Raw genomic sequence first — 19,626 nt, 5'->3', positions numbered from 1 at the left:
GTGGTGTAATCTCAGCTCACCGCAACCTCTGACTCCCAAGTAGCTGAAACTACAGGCGCCCACCACCATGCCCAGCTAATTTTTTTGTATTTTTAGTAGAGACGGGGTTTCGCCATGTTTGCCAGGCTGGTCTCAAACTCCTGACCTCAAGTGATCCACTTGCCTCAGCCTCCCAAAGTGCTGGGATTACAGGTGTGAGCCACTACACCCAGCCACAATATTGTTAATCATAGTCATCGTACTGTGCAATAGAACACCAGAACATATTCCAACTATCTACCCATAAATTTGTACACATTGACCATTCTCTCCCTATTCCCCCTTCTCTCTCCCTTCCCCAGCCTTTGGTAACTATTATTCTACTCTTTACTACTATGAGACTTACTTCTTTAGATTCTGCACGTAAGTGAGATCACTTGGTATTTGTCTTTCTCTGTCTGGCTTATTTCACTTAGCATAACGTTGTCCAGTTTCATTCATGTTACTGCAAATGAGAGAATTTCATTACTTTTATTGGCCAAATATTATAGTATCCATTGTGTATATATGCCACATTCATTTTATTCATTCACCCTTTAATGAACACTTAGATTGATACCATTTGTTGACCATTGTGAATACTGCTGCAATGAACATGGGAAAACAAATAATCTCTTTAAGATGCTGATTCTATTCTCTTTGGCTGTATACCTAGTAACAGGATTACTGGATCACATGATAGTTCTATTTTTAATTTTTTTGAGGACTCTCCATATTATTTTCCTTAGTGGCTGTACTAATTTACATTCCCACTAACAGCATATAAGAGTTTCACTTTCTTCACATCTGCACCAGCATTTGTTATTGTTTATTGTCTTTTTAGTAATAGCCATTCTAACAAGTGTGAGGTGGTATCTCATTCTGGTTTTGCTTTTGCTAATGATTTATGATATTGAACATTTTTTCACATACTTATTGGCCATTTGTATGTCTTCTTTTGAGAAATGTCTATTCAGGTTGCTTGTTTGTTTTTGTTTTTTGTTTTTTTTTGACAGAATCTGTCTGTCACCCAAGCTGGAGTTCAGTGGCACAATCTGGGCTCACTGCAACCTCCACCTCCTGGGTTTAAGTGATTCTCCTGCCTCAGCCTTCCAAGTAGCTGGGATTACAAGCATGCACCACTGTGCTCAGCTGATTTGTATTTTTAGAAGGTACTGGGTTTCATCGTGTTGGACAGGCTGGTCCCAAACTCCTGACCTCAAGCGAGCTCAGCCTCTTAAAGTGTTGGGATTACAGGCATGAGCCACCAAGCCAAGCTATTCAAGTCTTTTGCCCATTTTTAAATATAATTATTTTTATTTTGTTATTGGGTTGTTTTAGTTCCCTATCTATTCTGGTTATTAACTTCTTGACGCATAGTTTGAAGATATTTTCTTCCATCCTGTGGTTGTCTTTTTACTCTGTTGCCTGTTTGCTTTGCTATGCAGAAGTTGTTTGATGTAATCTCATCTGTCTATTTTTGCTTTTGTTGCTTATACTTTCAAGGTACTTTCCAAATTGCCCAGGCCAATATGATGAAGCATCTACCCTAGGTTTACTTCAGGTAGTTTCATTGTTTTGAAGCTTACATTTCCGTCTTGAATCCATTTAGAGCTGAGTTTTGTATACCGTGAGAGATAGGAATCTAGCTTTGTTCTTCTACATGTAGATATCCTCTTTTCTATTGAAGAGACTGTCCTTTCCATGTGTGTTCTTGGCAACTTTGTCAAAAATCAGTTGGCTTCTAGATTTGTTTCTGTGCTCTCTATTCTGTTCCTTTGGTCTATTTGTCTGTCTTTTATGCCAGTACCATGCTGTTTTGTTTACCATAGCTTTAATGTATGTTTTGAATTCAGATAATGTGATGCTTCTAGCTTTGTTCTTTATGTTCAAGATTGCTTTGGCTATTTGGGGTCTTTTATAACTCCATGTCAATTTTAGGATTTGTTTTACTATATCTGCGAAGAATGTCATTGGTATTTTGATAAGGATTGCATTGAATCTGTAGATAGCTTTTGATAGTATGGACACTTAAACAATGTTATTTTAACCCATGAGCATAGAATATCTTTCCATTTGCTTGTGTCTTCTTTAGTTTCTTTGATCAATGTTTTACAGACGTCAGTGTAGACTTCTTTCACCTCCATGGTTAAATTTACTCCTAAGTATTTACATTGTGTAGCTATTGTAAATGAGATTGTTTCATTGATTTCTTTTTTATGTAGTTGCTATTAGTGTATAAAAATACTAATAGAAATTTGTATCCTGCAAATTTACACAACTTTATAGAAAATAGCATTTTGTATCCTGCAACTTTATTGAATTTGTTTATTCCAACAGTTTTTTGGCATTTCAGTTTTAACCATACCTTATTGTCTTTTCATGAGGCACACTGTGGTTTTGAATCTTATTTTTAGAATGTATTTTTGAATTTTTTTATTAACATGTTTTTAGTCTTTGCCTTGGTAGGAATTTTTTTGTAATTCAAGGATGCTAGATGCATGTTGAAACTCCTTTGCCTATTTTCAGTATCTATTCATTTTTTTCCTCTAATCCTACTTAATTCATTATTAGTTTCTAGTGTATGTTTTAATTTTATTTAATATGTCCTGTGCTCCATATTTTTATTGTGTTTTAAACAGTCCCTGAAGTTACTTGTTTTTGCTTTTTCTAATATTGTCTTCACTTATACTATGGTTGTATTTTTGTCTTTCACTGCTTTAGTGGGCTCTGTCTGCCAATTTAATTTTCATTTGTTTCCACTGAAACATATTTCTAATGTCTTACCTGGCCCATATCTCTGAGAATTTTGATTTCTTTAAATTTAGAAACTATTTTTTAAAAATTTAAGATTTTTTTTTAAAATTACTTAAATCCATTAAAATGCATTTGGATGCAAGATTCTTTGGCCCTCGGTAATATTTTTCTGATGTGTAGTCTGTAGTCTCTGACTTTTGTTTTTCTGGTTCTAGTCCTCCTCTTTTCTTATATTTACACAGATGCAGTCATGTATCGCTTAATGACGGGGATACATTCTGAGAAATGCATTGATAGGTGATTTTGTCATTGTGCAAACATCATAGAGTGTGCTTATACAGACCTAGATGGTGGAGCTTATTATACACCTGGGCTGTATGGGACAGGCTATTGCTCCCAGGTTGCAAACTTGTATAGCATGCTACTGTAAAAAATACTGTAGTCAACTGTAACACAATGGTAAGGATTTGTGTATCTAAGCATATATAAATATAGAAAATGTATGATAAAAATACAGTATAATACAGTATTATAATGTTATGGGACCACTGTTGTATATGTGGCCCATAGCTGAAAGAAACATGATTATGCTGTGCATGCCTATATTGTGCATCCTTTTGAAATATTGTTCACTTTGAATTAGGTGAGCCCTTCCTGGACCAGCTATTTTCTGGGCTTTATGATGGAGAGAGAACAGAGCTGCAAAATGTTTCTCTGCCTCAGAGCAGAGTTCTTCACGACACAGGGAGGTGTATGTGTGTGGAAGGGATTGATTTAGCCTTCTGTTTATCCCTAACTTTTAGAGATTTATGGCTGCAGGTCATCTAACAACTCTGAATCTTTCTTCTAGACCTTGACTCACAGATGACTTACTCCTGGCAAAAATGTCATGTGTCACCTAATTCAATTCGCTGCACCCCTCCAGTCTCTAGAGTTCTGTGGTACCAAACCAGGAAGCTCTGTCCTAGCTGTGTGTACTGATCTTTTGTAACAGACAAGGTGTGGCCCCTTGGCATGCTCCTGAGTTTTGGAGCTTGGTCCTTGCCAGGTTGTGCTGCCCTTGGCTGCTGCAGTGTTTCTCTTTAGTACCTTCCTGCACACCAGGCAGATCCTTTCTTCACACAGCACCCCATCTTCACCATTTGTGATTTTTGTGATTGAGGATTGTATGTATCTGTTGGTTTGTTTTTTTAGTCTCTGTTTTCTGCTCAGTTGTAGATAGATAAGGATGGTAGTATCTGAAATCTGCCATTGCATACATGATGGTACTGATGCTTCTATCCAATGTCCAGCACATTTAGTGCAAGCCTACTCTAAGCCTTCTACTGCTTTAGCTGCTGGTAGTACAGCAGCATCAAGAAACAAAAACAACAATAAAAACAACAAGCAAAACAGACCCATATCTTTGTCCCCTTGAAATAAGAAAGAATAGTTAACATAAATAAGGTAGTAGTTTAATTACGCCTTGCCCTCTGCCCTTCAAGTGTTTGGCTTGGCCTGCATAAAATATAATTTCAGTTAAAAAAATATTGCAAACTAAGGTTAGGCCCCCAAATCCACTGTAATTACCTCTGAGTTAAAAGGTCAGCCAGATTTCAGATTGTCTGTTGAACTCCCTGGCTGGAAATTCCCTTTAGCCACTTCACTAAGTATTGCTATTTTCCTTCTTCAGGGGTTATGTGTGACACAGGCACTGGGAATGAGAGTAAATGGCCCTGGTAATTCAACTTTAATAATCTCTTAGTGCCTTTCTCCCTTTACAAAACACTCATAGTGATTTTTGTTTGTTTGCTTGCTTTTGTTTCTGAGAGCAGTACTGCAGTGATGACTCTTAAAATTCAATCCCTTTCTACTGAAATTTGAAGAAAAATTGGAAATATTTTATGACAGATAATTATGACATTTGGAAGTATACCCTGTAGTGTAGAAGATGACAGGAGATTTTCCCCCAAACAATGGCACGAAACTCAAAATGGTATATAAATCAACTTGGGGTAATTAAAACCTTGTTCCTATCCATTTTCGTCATCATCATGGAAGGTTAATAATAATGATGATGACATTTACTATTTTAAAATTTGTTTCATCTATTTTTTATTTTTAAATAACATATTATTATGCTTGAGTGTTTACGCTGTGCCTGGACATCATACTACAGGCTGTATAAACAGTGTCTCATCCACCCTTGCAATTAAAATAATTAGCCTCATTTTATTTATTTTTTCCTTTTTTAGTAGACACATAATTGCACATATTGATGGGGTACACAGTGATATTTTGATACATGTATACAATGTATCATGATCAAATCAATTTAGCCTCATTTTAGAGTTAAGAAAGGCAAGGCTTAGAGGAAATAAAAAGACCCTTGAAAATAATCCAGCTACTAATGGCAGAACTGGAGTTCAAATCCAGGTCTGTTAAATACCCAATCCAACACTCCCACCCATCATATCGTACCATCTTGGTTCTAGTTCCAGAGGTTCTTCAGAACCTTGGAAGAAATGAAAATCCTTTGACCCCACTTTAGCATTTCTGACTCTGTAGGCTGGGATGGAGCCTAGGAATTTGGTATGCTCTAGATGATTATTTTCTGTACCAAGTTTCAGAACCATTATTTTAGAAAAAAGAAATCTCCTTGTTATAATGAAAATTATAACTTAAAAAGTTTTGTTTTGTTTCTACTTATAAGTTTTTATATTAAAATATGAAACAAAAGAAAATCAGAAAAAAATTAAAAAATGAATTCCTTTAATCCTACCATCCAAAAATAACTATTTTTATATTTCCATGTTTTTCTTCTTTTTTACGTATTATGTATATCATTTCTTTTTGGTTTGCTTTCTCTTTCAGGTCATCTGCGATAGTGTTCTACATAAAATGTGGTATCATGATTTTTATACTTAGTGTTCTATAATAAAATATTTTAGTATTATTACGTAGGTCTTTATAAAGCTCACATTTGTCAAGATACTATACTTGCAAGAAAACCTGAGTCCAACTTATACTGGCTTTTACAAAAATGAGAATGTATTGGTTAATATAATACACCAGGGAAAGAACACGGTAGAGCTGGATTCAGAGACAAAACACCATCCAGCCTCTTTCCGTTTCTGTCCTTGTCTTGTTGTTTCTGTCTCATCACTGTTCCCTTTTTTCCCTGCTTCTGGCTGGCTTTTAGATTTAGCCTCTCAGGCTGTCAGTTCTCATGATTCCCATGTGGCTATAACCGTCGGTTCCCATCTAAAGAACAAGGCAGAAATTGCAAAGGGCAGAAAGAAATTTCCTGTGCTGATTTCAGAATGAAAAACCCTTTGGATCTTTGCGGTGGGTTGTGTGGTCAGCCCCTGGACCAACTGGCATAGTCAACGAAGGTGGAGTTTCATGTCTGGTATGACACGGGCCCACTCTTGAAGCCAGGAGATAATATGCTACAGTTGTTACCTCCCGTAACTACCAGACTTGAGGAGAACCTGCCGTTTAATTTTTTTTACATGAAAAAAATGTAAATGTAATTATATCTATTTTTCCAGAAGTAAAATCACTAAGCCAAAATGTTGAAAAGGTTTAAGGATCTGTTATGTCTTTCCTAATTGTTTGTAAAAAATATTTTACCAATGTACACTGCTGCAAACACTGTCTGAAGGCTCTCTTTTTCCCTTATACCTGTCGTCATTGACTTCTTTTATGATAGCTTAAAGTAAATCGTCTGGGTATATATAGTGTAAAAGTAAATCTTAGTAATTACAGCAGAGACGATGTTTAGAAGACTATGTGGTTTAGCTATTAGACCACTCCCATGTGTATTCTACCTGAGGATGTTTACACACATGAATTTTTTCCTGAAATGTTATAGTATAGTAGTTATTTATTAGTTACACTGTGATATCTGGCTTAAGTAAAATTCAGTTGCATTATGGAAAATTATTGTTTCTAAAATTGAAGTAAAATTGTCGCACATCTCCTAGTGTGTATTATGGTACACTATGATTTTATGTGGAATAGTATATGTGACAGTGTATAGCATAGGTGAATAGATTATACATAGCAAAAACAAGGAAGTGTGATTGCTCATAAAAAGAGAGAAGAAAAGGATAAAAGAATAATAAATTCAAATAATTTAAAAATATCAGCAGGTACTCATGCTGTCAAAAGCAAATAAGAAAATATAATTTTCCTATTGTGTTATTGAATTGGTTAGAAGCTTGTGTGTTACCTAGCTTATACAATGGAAATAATACAATGGAAATAACCAATACTTAATCAAAATCTGTATACTAATAAGGAATAAAAAGAATTAGGGCTGTAAGAAATTTTGAGAATGCAGGAAATTCAAGGTGGACCCTGTAAAATTTGTGGTCATCAAATAAGTGACTTCAAAAATATAGGGAAATAGTGGTAATGTGACAAAGTGTCAATTTCAAAAAGGCCTTCACTCTCCAGATATTACCAGTGCCAAAAATAAATGAAATAAGTCAAAGCTTCCATGGGCCAGGCACGGTGGCTCATGCCTGTAAACCCAACAATTTGGGAGGCCAAGACAGATGGATCACGAGGTCAGGGGATCGAGACCATCCTGGCTAACACGGTGAAACCCTGTCTCTACTGAAAATACAAACAAAATTAGCTGGGTGTAGTGGTGGGAAAAAAAAAAAAAAAAAAAAAGAAGCTTCCATGATACTACACAAAGGGGAAAACAGTATTAATTGGAACTCATATATAATTTTTTTTTTTTTTTAGATGGAGTTTTGCTCTTGTTGCTGAGGCTGGAGTGCAATGGGGTGATAACGGCTCACTGCAACCTCTGCTTCCCAGGTTCAAGCAATTCTCCTGCCTCAGCCTCCCGAGTAGCTGGGATTACAGGCTCCGCCACCAAGCATGGCTAATTTTTTTTGTATTTTTAGTAGAGATGGGGTTTTTCCACATTGGTCAAGCTGGTCTCAAACTCCTGAGCTCAGGTGATCCGCCTGCCTCGGCCTCCAAAAGTGCTGGGATTATAGGCATGAGCCACCGCACCTGGTCTCATACATAAGTTTTTAATAATATTCATACACACATAAATTGCAATCAACTTAAATGAGTTTTACACCCAAGATTTCTGGCCAAACTTTAAGTTGGCAATCATAGATGGTAAAAATAAATTATTAGTGATGTAATAAAGGTGTTATTAAATTATAACCCTTGATATTTCAAATAAAAATGTATTTCTGTTTGTAATACATTCACAAATGGAGCCATCTTAAAACTAAGAAAAAAACATGGATAACTATCAATGAGTAGGAAATGAAATGTCAAAATTAGTAGGGACAGCTGTGAGCACATACTGTATTACTTATTCAGAGGAGCTTTAAACAACTTCTAAGAGCACTTTCTTCTTAAACTATTAACAGCCAAAACAAACCCATTAATTGAATGTTATCTTGTTTATTTATTTATTTATTTATTTATTTATTTATTTATTTTTATTTTATTTTATTTTATTTATTAATTTTTTTGAGACGGAGTCTCGTTCTGCCGCCAGGCTGGAGTGCAGTAGTGCGATCTCAGCTCACTGTAAGCTCCACCTCCTTGCCATTCTCCTGCCTCAGTCTCCCGAGTAGCTGGAACTACAGGGACCCGGCACCACGCCCGGCTAATTTTTTGTATTTTTAGTAGAGATGGGGTTTCGCCATGTTAACTAGGATGGTCTCCATCTCCTGACCTCATGATCCGCCTGTCTCGGCCTCCCAAAGTGCTGGGATTACAGGCATGAGCCAACGCACCTGGCTGAATGTTGTCATGTTTAAACATATAACGAATATACAATTATCCCAGATACATTAATAAACAAATTAATGTTCAGTGACTTGTCCATGACTGCATATCTAATAAGAATTACAATGTGAATTTAATTCTGAGACTTATTCTAGGTATCTCAATATGTGATCTTTATGCATCAAGTCAATTATTAAAAGAAGCAATTTGATACTGCTGGAAAAATCAAATCAATAAGTGGATTTGAAAATCTAAAAAAATTTAATAGGGAAATAAGCTTTCAGTATGAATACACACACAAACACACCCAGGTTGCTTCAGGATATTGCTTCAGTGCTGCTAATTTCTAAAACATTTTGAATAGAGAGTTACGTAAAATTTGGATAAAGGTCATACTGGACCACATTACTCTGTAAAAGCAGTAAATTTGAGTAATAACTGCAGGAGTCCCATATCATGCTCTGGCTACAGCCTCTGCTACTCAAGCTGCAAAGGCTAGCTGATGTTCCAAGCCTGGCTGCCTCCACTAATAAAAGAAGGAGGAGAAGGAGAAGGGGGAGAAAAAGAAGAGAAGGAAGATGAAGAGAAAGAAGAAGAGGAAGAAAGAAAAAGAAAAAACAAAGCTCATACTCAACACTTGAAGTAGTAAATTTTATACTAATGCTAAATAAAATATTAAAAATATATCCACAAAATTTAGGAGAAAGTAAAAACTTTAAAACAATACCAAGTCTAAAAACTCTAAAAACAGTATATGAAAATATTTCTTGATCAAAGAAATATTTCTCACCTTATAGAATCTCTTAATCTGTATAAAATTAAAACACCTTATTTGCAATATATAAATTTTATAAAATAGAATATTACTATAATTTAAAATTAAACAATTCCAAAGTTAAAAAATAAATTGCACAAATTATTAATAAGGTTCAGACTAGAAATCTCTGCTTATAAATTGTCAATGTGATAGGACACTTTAAATTCTGGTAATCTTTATATACTATAGTCCTCTTTGAATTGTTACCACCAAACTCAAGGAATTAAACAAATGAGTACCAGCTACTCATTTTTATTTTGCCTTTATTAAGTCAAATAAAATATAAATTTTAAAGTATCTTGACTTTCTTATCCCAGTGATGAGAAAAGAAGAGAGTTGCTCTACTAGACCACCGGATAAACTTCTATTTAAGACTAAAGTTTCCGCATCATACTTTTTCCAATTCTCTTAAAATATTGCACTCCTTAACCATGTCCAAATGGTTTCAGTAGAGTGGGGAAGGCCAAAATTATCTGGAGGGGATTGGGAAGCAAAGGAGGGGTGAGGTGAGAAAATAGAGAAAGCAGGTACAGACATTTTCAAAAACTTTATTATAAACAAAAGAATGAAATAAGATATCAGTTGAAAGGGGTTGTGGGGCCTAGCACGGAATTTAATTTTAAATACAAGAACTGTTTTTCATGTTGATTAGATTAAAAGGCATCATTGGTTGTACAAGAATGAGACACCAGGAAAGTCCATGAATGAGCAAAATGGAATAGGAGTACTGTATTTAATGTTGCCCTTACCTAGCTGCAAGGCGAAGTCCATCATCATTATAGGAGGGTGGGCAGGTGCCCTGGCACATCTGGTGAAGGGACAATGAGGCAGAAGTGGAGGAAGTGACACTGAAGTTGGAAGTAAGATAAGATGACTATTTCTCTACTGAAGTGAGTCAAAGCAGGATAACAGAGAAGATATAAATCTGTTATCTCCGAAAGCAGGAAGCAATCAGAAAAATATAAGAAGCCAGCTAACAAGCCAGTTGTGGTCTGAGGGTGTAAATTTAAATGTCTACCTACTTTGTGTCTACAGTTGAGAAGCCAATGTGGCCGGCAGATGCCATTTAAAGTTACCAATGTAGTGAGGATTGGTATCTTACTGGCCAAACTCAACAGAGGTTAACGGAAGATTTGCCAGTGATGGACTGTGAGTCCTTGCAGGTACAGTGGAGCCACTGCAGAGTCCCCATGGGGTGGGAGATTGGATCTGAAAAGTAATATTAACAGCTTACAACACACAACATTGCTGAGGGAAGTTGCATCAATAATTGTGCATACTTTTCTTCATGTCAATTTCACTTGATGCGATACATGCAATTAAGAATAATGCTTTCAAGAGTTCTCTGAAAACTCTAGGTTCACAGATGATGCCACTTTACTATTAGTAGTGTGGCTAAGGTACAAAGACGAACCTGCCTGTGTCAGCTGCCATAAATAGACTAAGAATTTCATGTAGCTACTACCCATCTGTAGCCTGCACAATGACTGTTCAAAAGTCCCAGATTCTTTTCCTCTCTGATACAGATGATTGGTCAACACAACATGACTCTCTGGGGAAACGGAGGTTCAGATCTGATTGGATATGTGTGAGAAAAAATAAAATAAAATAAACCAAGAGATCTCACGGGGAGATGAAACCAATATTATTTTAAACAGAAAGCAAATGTACAACATAATGAATCTTTGGTGGTCACAACCTTTTGTTTTCTGTCTTTTATCTTTGTTGTTAACCAAGAATTAAGTCTATTCTAGTGAAAAGAGTCACCCTTAATTTTGGTAAAATCTTTTCTCATTAAAAAAAGATGAAGAAAAAAATTACATTGACCAAGATGTTATAAAATGTATATAAAATTTTCCCTTAATTCCACCAACTATTGTATACCCTTACTGTCATTATGGGGTAATTTTTTTCGTCTTTTTTCTCTGCATCAAAATACATGAAACCACCTTTGCAAAAATTATGTAAGTAAAAACATTATGGCAGTTAGGCATTAGGGAGATCTGATCTAGCCAACCCCCTCCTTGCCTTTAGCTTTCAAACTGCCTTAATTATCCTTGGACTTAGGCCAAGCTAACTTTGGAAGACATTTAGGCTATAGGCTAAATGATAATAGCCCTTCCCCCAAAATCAACCATCTTTACCTTTGTAAAGCTAATTAATGAGAGGCCACTAGGGTAGCAGGAGGAGAGGAGCCTGAATTTGATAAAACGTAGACTGGTCACAAGATATGCACCTTCCTTAGTTAGTCTTGCAGATAACATCACTATTGTAGATTGGCCTTTTGAGATATCTTTTCAGGGTTTTCGTATGTCTGACACCGATGGATCCACCTAGACCCACCAACTGATGGTTTCACTGCTCCTGTAACTTCACCCGGAAGCAACTGTGCACAAAAGGACAGCTTAGACCCTTTATCATTTCATTTCCACTCCAACCAGTCAGCAGCAAGCACCCATTTCCTAGCCACCCCACCATTACCCCAAAACTGCCTTTGAAAAACCTCTACCCTACAAGACTTCAATGAGATTAATTTGAGTAGTAACTTTCTCCCACATGGCATGGCTAGCCTCATGTCAATTAAACTCTTTCTTTACTGCAATGCTGTGGTTTTTATTTGTGCAGTGGGTAGGAAGAATCTGTCAGGAGGTTACATACATATATATATTTTTAAATTGATATCCTAAATATAGTTAAACAAAGTTTTTTTTGTTTTTTTCTTTTGAAACTGAGTCTTGTTCTGTCACCCAGGCTGGAGTGCAGTGGTGCAATCTGGTTTCACAGCAACCTCTGTCTCCCAGGTTCAAGTGATCCTCCTGCCTCAGCGTCCTGAGTAGCTGGGACTACAGGCATACGCTGCCACACCTGGCTAATTTTTGTATTTTTAGAGACAAGATTTCACCATTTTTGTCAGACTGGTCTTGGATTCCTGACCTCAAGTGATCCACCCGCCTTAGCCTCCCAAAGTGCTGGGATTACAGGCATGAGCCATCACTTTCGGCCTAAAAATTTTTAATAGTTTCACTTTTTTTTTTTTTTTTTAAGTTAGATATTTTTACTTGAATTTTGCGTACCTTTTTCCAGATTATTACCTATCATCAAATTCATAATTTTTTACGGACTGCAGAGCTTTCTATGGGAAATCCATATTTTACCAGTTTGCTGTCATTAGATATTTTCATTGTTTCTAGTATATTTGCTATATAAGACCCCAATAATCCTACTTTTTAGTACATGTTTTGGTGTTTCTCTAATTATTCCTAGAAATATAGTTTTGAGGTCAAAAAGGAAAAGGTCTATTGTGAATATGATGGTTTCTCCTCAAGGTTTGTCTCCTTTTAAAGTTCACCACTGTTTTAAAGCCGGAGACTCTTATGTCTCCTTATGTTAGTTAAAAACAGCACCTTCACTGGCAATTATTTCCACAAGGGCCTTAAAAACATACCTAAAATATATATCTATTAAATCAATAAATAGTGTCATTTTATCAGTTCCTCACTTCAGGGGAATCGCTCTTCTGACTCAGAGGAATTTAGAGACCAATAAGGAAGCTAGTCCTATAGAAAACTGGAAAGAATTAATTCAAACAAAAGTTGAGTTTCTATTGTGTTTGAGGAACACGACCCCAGTTGACATCAAAACATTGTTTCCTTTGGCACTTGAGATTTATTTCTCCCTTTGACAACAAAGATTTTGCTTTTAGGACACAAATAAGATATTCCAATTTTCTGTTCAAATAACCGTTTACTTGGTATTACATAAGGTGGGCTCAGTTTCAAAAGCAAATTAATTGCAAACCTCAATTTGAGGCAAGTCAAAGCTACAAATATATTATGGAATTCATTTCAAAAAATGACACAAAATTAAAATGAAATAGGCTCTAAAATTTGAGAACCCTTAGGCACAGTAAATCTTAGTTATAGCAGAAAATGAAACATTCTATGACAAGATCAGGTCTGATAAGATGTAATAAAAACATGAGGCATGATACATAAGGGCAGGAGGATTGACATAAAATGTGAAATGATCACAAAGATAGCATAGTCCTAGTCCTCTAAAGTATTTGGTAGTGACAGGAGAATTAAATAGCAAGCAAAGCTGAATAGTAAATGAGGGTGAATGTGCAATACATCATCCCTAAATCTATCTAGGTATTCCTAAAATGCATGTCACATTTTTCCTGGAAATAACTAATGTCTAGACCAAGGTTAAATTTTTCAAAAATGAGAGCATGAACATCATGGAATTTCAACAATGGTATTATGTACATATGATGAGAAGGAGATGAGGAGAAGGTATGGTGATTTGGCAGCAGTAAAATACAGTTAAGAAACCAGCAGAAATGTATTCTTGTAAAACAGAGTGTGACTTACTTTTATGCCTAACCTTGAAATTATGATGGCAAAGCCCACAGGTGCTGAAATGGCCAAAAGCTTACTGACATTGCACCATAGAGCAGCGTGACATTTATCCCATAGGCACCTCTGATTAATTCACATAACCCTTTAACAAGTCAAGGGCCACCTTTTAAAACTGTTTTGGTAGTACAAAGTTCTTAGAATGAGGAATAATAGCTTTGCACTTCCTCATAGTGGGGTTTCAAGTCTGTCTTTGTATGTATGATCTGGAAGAATTTCTAAACTCTTCTGAGCCTCAGTTTCTTCATCTGTGAAACAGAGATGAATCTTACAAATGTTAACCAAGCTAAAATATGGAAAGTTATAAGCACAATGTCTGTTATTCAGTAACTTTCAAAGAACTTCACTTCCTTTTCTGCCACTCCTTAACCTCTCCTGGCTGCAGAAATGTGAATTGATCTTAATTAGTCAGATACTGTCTTTATTTGTGGTTAACATCAGCAGCTATGAGAAAGGATGCAGAAAGGGGAGAAGGTGACTAAAGATAAAAGGATAAAGCATACATGTAGCTTAATGTTTCCTCTTAGACATTTTATAGCACCTGGCTTTCATCTTATTCCTCATCTTTTCTCTCTCTCTCTCTTTTTTTTTTTTTGCCAGAAGGAAGACACTATGATATTGACGTTCAGAATTCAGTAGGACAGTAGTCTTGAAAACCAGGCTATTGTCCTTCTAAGACACTGGCTAAATTATTCTTTCTTTTCTTTTAACTGATGCAGTTGGACTCATTGTTAAATCCCCTCATTGTATTGAGGAGATCAAGATTTCCAAGTTGCACAGACACAGGAGGCACCATCTACATTGTGTGCAATGGTTTTCTCCAGGGGTTGCTGTTCACGTAATATACAATTTAAATAATATTCAGGGAGATATTGCTGTTACCCATTAAAGATGGGTGAGATAAAGTAGAAGGTGCATAAGATAGGAGGGCAGTAAAAAGAAAACAAATAATTTTATCTACCCACTGGGGTGGTACAAAGAAGACAAGATCAGAGAAGAGAAGCTCATGAGGGAAACAAACATGGCTGTCCTGCTTGGAGAAGCACATTTGACAGTTTACGAAATCATGGAGGAGAGTGACTCTTGCCTTGCCACCCATTTATTCATCTGGAAGGAGACTTCCGTGTAGGTTGCACTCACACTCAGGGAGGGCAGTCACATGAAAGCAGAGGTGAGGCAGAGATTTAGTTTCCTTGGTTGCCCTTGGGTCTGATGAGGCAAAGGCATATCCAAAGCAGCTAAACACTCGGTTGGCATAGTGGGCAGAGAGGCTTCCCTTAGGGGTTCTGCTCCAAGGGCTATGAGCTAAATTCCCAGTCAGACAATCAGAGAGTGTATAGCATCAGCAAGAGCTCAAATAAAGCTGAGAAAGTCAAAAAGTATTACATGGCCTTGACTATACCCAGACAAAAGATGCTGACCATGGCTCGGCATAGTGACTCAAACCTGTAATCCCAGCACTTTGGGAGGCCAAAGCAGGAGGATTGCTTGAGCACAGGAGTTCAAGGCCAGCCTGGGATGCATAGTGAGACCTTGTCTAAAAAAAGAAAAAAAAACCAAAAACAATGCTGTCCACAGTCCTAAATGCCAGCAGGGCTAACTGCCCCAAGGTGGTCAAAGGACATTGCTTTGGAGGTCAGGGTAAGGGAGGAATCACAAGAAGAAGTATAAACACCTACTCCCCTTCTACCCAGATACCATCTTTAGCAGATAAGCAGAGATATTTGAGGTAGAGCAATCTCTGAGAGAGAGTAGGAAATTATATTTAAAAAACCTAAACCATTTTTAAAAGTCCTTGACTAGTTATTGGGTTAAGTTTTATTTTTTTAACTACCTATCCCCAAGTTCTGTGAATAACCTGAAAATGAGGTTGTAGAAGGCAAATAGTTACAGGCAATAGTTAAAAGTGACATTTTTCCCTCCTGTACCTAAGATGAGTGAGAATTATAGGAGAGACACTACTACCTACAAGGCATGCACAATTTACATTTGTATGACTACTAGAGTTTACAAAACATATCCAAATGTATTTTTCTTTTAGAAGGAAATTATCAAGGTAGAAAATATAGATGTTGTCAAGAGATCTTCATAAAGCAAGAGAAAGAGGAAGGTTTTTCTTGCATGAGGTTAGTTTAACATCCTTGAAATAGCAGAATAATGACTGAGATCTTGCTCTACTACATGTGGAAACGTGCCATGAAGCTACAGCAATTATATCAGTATAGTTCTGAAGTGAAAATGATGGATCAGTGAAGCAGTAGAGCCCCAAAATGCACATACATGAATAGATGGATATAAACAGTTAGGTATCCATATAGTCATCACATCTATCTATCTATCTATTCATCTATTTATATTCATATATGAATATCCTTATGTGAAAAAGTTACATTTCAAAATCAACAGGTAGTGGATGGACCATTCATTGGAGTGGATAGCTACAATAGATTACTAATTTGTGGTGAAAAATAGTATTTGATTCTTACCTGGCATATCTTCCCTAACATAATGTATTCATTTGACACACATTTATTCCAAATAAATACATGACCAGAAGGTAGAAAAAACATCTTAAAATACTAGATGAAAATAAATGTTAATTTGGAGAATGTGTACCTCTCCAGAAATAAAATAAAAATCAGAAGTAATAAAGAAATTAAATATTGGAATTGTTTAATGAAAAAAAGTTAAATTTGTCTATGGCAAGTAACACAATAAACAGCTTAAAATTAAAGACAGACAGGAGAATTATTTATAAGTATAAAGGCTAATAATAATAATAATAAAAAGGTCATATAAAATGTTGACTGGACTATATATTAGTACAACTTGTACTAATATGGGGCAATTTGGTATTAACTACTAACATTTTGATAGAGGATGGATAAGCCACACATACCCATTTATACCAAGACATTTTGAGAAAGAAGGAGGGATATTGGGGAGGGGGTATTTGTGAGAAATTAAGGATTTACATTCAGGAGAGGCTAATATTTTCTGAATGTGCTCAGTATGTATTGATTTAAACATTTCTTACTAATCGTTAGGTGCCTTTCTAGGATTTCAGCACATAGAAGAAATGTCCCTACCTATGCATACAGACATGCATAAGAACAGAAAGCGAAGTCTTGTTTATCAGGAAAAACAGCATTCATGTATTACTTACAAAAATTGAGGCCAATCTCCAAGCTCTACTGTGGAAAGAGTTCATCAGTTTCCTAGACTGAAGAAAGCTAATTGTAAGAAATACATATGTAGTATAAAAAAGTTTCATTATAAATAAGAGTAAAAATGTGCATTGTATATGTACATTTTTATGAATGTCTGTGTGTATGTGTGTGTAAATGTCTTTTTGTATGTGTATAAAATCTAGAACAATCTGCACCAATCTTGAAAAGTGGTTATGTTTGAGAAATGAAAATGGAGAGGCGAAATTTCTGCTCTAACCCTGACTTTGTTTCTTTCATTGTTTTTGTTCTTTTAAAAATAATTTACAGTGTGAAAGGGTTTGACATTTATTAAAAAAAATTAAATAACTAAACCACCTGTGTACAACAAAGCAGAATGTAATTCTATATGTTAATTAGAGTTATAATTTTAATTAGACAAAATTTGCATATATACTCAAAGATGTAGTCTTGATTGGAGGTAGGGGTGGGGGTAGTTTTTGGAAAAATTTACCAAGGTATAAATAGAAACTATACATAATGTAATTTACTTCATTTTTGTGCATTTTCTAAACTCAACAATTAATACAAGCTACTTTTTTATCCAGAAAAAGTCATTAAAATGACAAAAATCTAGGACACCTGTGCATTTTGAAATATCTCATTTTGTATCAAATATTTTGGCAGTTCTGGATTGATAACCAAGATGACACTTCAGCAAACAGGTAAGAAGGTGTCTGTCTTAGGTTGATTCCCTAGAAGCAGACTGAGATTGGGATTTATTACAGAAACTGTTTATTCCAGAAGCGCCCCAAAGGGAACCAGTAAGACACAGGGAAGCAGAAAAGAGAAAAGTGGAAGAAACTCAACAAGGGTGTGGTTTCAGGCGATGTCTTCCCAGAGTTTTCCTGTCTATTCCTGCAGGGGACCTCGAGAGCATAAATTAATCTCAGAGTTGTTCACCTCCATGCAAGGAAGTTGGACTTGCAAGTATTCTTTGACTAAGAGCCTCTGCTGGAGAAAGGGGCCAACCTGGGCAGGAAGGAAACTCCTAAGAATGCTGCAGTAGGTGGTAAAGGGATTCCAGCAGTTGAGGCAGGCTTCCTAAGAGAAATGCAGGTGCAACAGAGAAACAAAAGCAAACACAAGCCAGGAGAAGGATGCAGCCAAGGAGAAAAGGGGATTGGAGGAGATTTAGTAGAGCATCAGCAAGATCCACTGCAGAAGAAGTTTTATTTTATTTCGAAATATACCTTCATTTGTTAAAATACTGCATTGAACAAATATCTTTTCTACTTCTAACACCATAGAAAAAAAATCAAAAATTACAAGTGAACAAAATTTCAGACACAGTAATTGTAATACAGGGAAGTTTTTAGGAATTCCCAGAAAAGCATAACAATTTAACAGCTTAAATTTAGTGAGATCAAAGTTCAAAGTTCTCAATATTTTACAGACTTAGATGTTTCTATTATAAATCAAAACAGTGATTCAGCTCCTGCATCTGTTTTTCTTCAGGATTCATTTTCTTTTTCAGTGTTCAGTGTTCTTTTATACACTCTGGGAAACTCAGTAGAGAAAAAGGATACTTTTGTTTTAGAAAGATAATTTAAGTTAATTACTCCTATATTATCCTAAAGCATCCCTGGACACAAGGAAAATAAGTGCTTTCAGGATGACTTAACACACAATTTAAACTATAGTGCAAAGGAAACAAGAAAAACAAGATGTATTCAAAGATAAAGATTAAGTACTTACTCAGAGACCCTACTGGTTGGGGTGTCACACAAACATGACTCCATTTTCCCCTACAGCATTCTTGTCTTCTTACATAATTTTTTTTTTTAAACTTGCGCACGTTACTTAAGCTCTCCTAATTTCAGTTCCCCCTTTGGTTTCCTGGTCAAGTTTTAACACATAGTAGGCACTCAGGAAATACTTGTTCAAAGGGCGGGCGTGGTGGCTCATGCTTGTAATCCCAGCACTTTGGGAGGCTGAGGTGGGTGAATCACTTGAAGTCAGGAGTTCAAGATCAGCCTGGAAAAACCCTGTCTCTACCAAAAATACAAAAATCAGCCAGGCATGGTGCCTGTAATGACAGCTACTTGGGAGTCTGAAACAGGAGAATGGCTTGAACCCGGGAAGTGGAGGTTGCAGTGAACCGAAATTGCGCCACTGCACTCCAGCCTGGGTGACAGAGCATTCAATATATGGATCAATATACAATATGGAGTATTAAAGATGAGCGTATTCTGGATACTACAGATGTATGGAACCACAGAGCAGAAGTCCAAATAAGAATGTCAGTCTTATTCTCTGTACTTTAGCTCATGTGGTTCTACACATCTAGAGTATGCAGAATATACTCATCTTTTTCTCTAGCCATCTTATTATTTTTCTATTGCTACATAGTGAATTACCACACATGTAGTGGCTTACAGCAACACACATTTACGATCTCACAGTTTTCATGGGTCAGAAGTCCAGACATGGCTTAGCTGAGTCCTTTGAAAGGTCTCACAAGGCTATAATCAAGGTGTCAGCTGGGTGGTGTTTCTTTTTGGAGCTCAGGGTCCTGTTCCAAGCTCACATAAGAGATGGCAGAATTCAGTTACTTGCAGCTGCAGAGCTGAGGCTCTGCTTTCTTGCGGGTTGTTAGCTGGGAGCCACTCTTAGCTCCTGCAGGTTCCCATAG

The 19,626-nt window shown here is 36.3% G+C and overlaps 1 long non-coding RNA gene across 2 annotated transcripts in view; it reads left to right on the top strand.

The window, feature by feature from the left end:
• Nucleotides 1–19,626, top strand: part of LOC106996838 (uncharacterized) — a 165,453-nt gene that overhangs the window by 42,541 nt on the left and 103,286 nt on the right. The window lies entirely within an intron of this gene.

This window comes from Macaca mulatta, chromosome 2 (assembly GCF_049350105.2).
Source record: "Macaca mulatta isolate MMU2019108-1 chromosome 2, T2T-MMU8v2.0, whole genome shotgun sequence".
Lineage (NCBI taxonomy): Eukaryota > Metazoa > Chordata > Mammalia > Primates > Cercopithecidae > Macaca > Macaca mulatta.
This window is presented reverse-complemented; position numbering and strand designations above follow the sequence as displayed.